Below are 289 nucleotides of genomic sequence, written 5' to 3'. Positions count from 1 at the left end.
GAAAATTCTGAAAGAATACTCAACTATCCACAAATAATCTTTTGATCTTAACTTCTAAACCACAAACTCAAATCTACAATATTTTCTAAAAAATGAAAACTTTCCAAATAGCAGTTTTTAAGAAAAATTAAAAAAATACAACATATTGATGCAAAATTCTGAAAGAACACTTATCTGTCCACAAATATTCTTGTAGTCCTAATTTCTAAATCACAAACCCAAATCTATAATATTTCTATATAAAATGAAAACTTTCTAAAATAGCAGTTTTTAAGAAAATTATTTAAAA

This window comes from Brassica rapa, chromosome A02 (assembly GCF_000309985.2).
Source record: "Brassica rapa cultivar Chiifu-401-42 chromosome A02, CAAS_Brap_v3.01, whole genome shotgun sequence".
Lineage (NCBI taxonomy): Eukaryota > Viridiplantae > Streptophyta > Magnoliopsida > Brassicales > Brassicaceae > Brassica > Brassica rapa.
The sequence above is the reverse complement of the archived record's forward strand: the minus strand, read 5'-3'. Positions refer to the sequence as shown.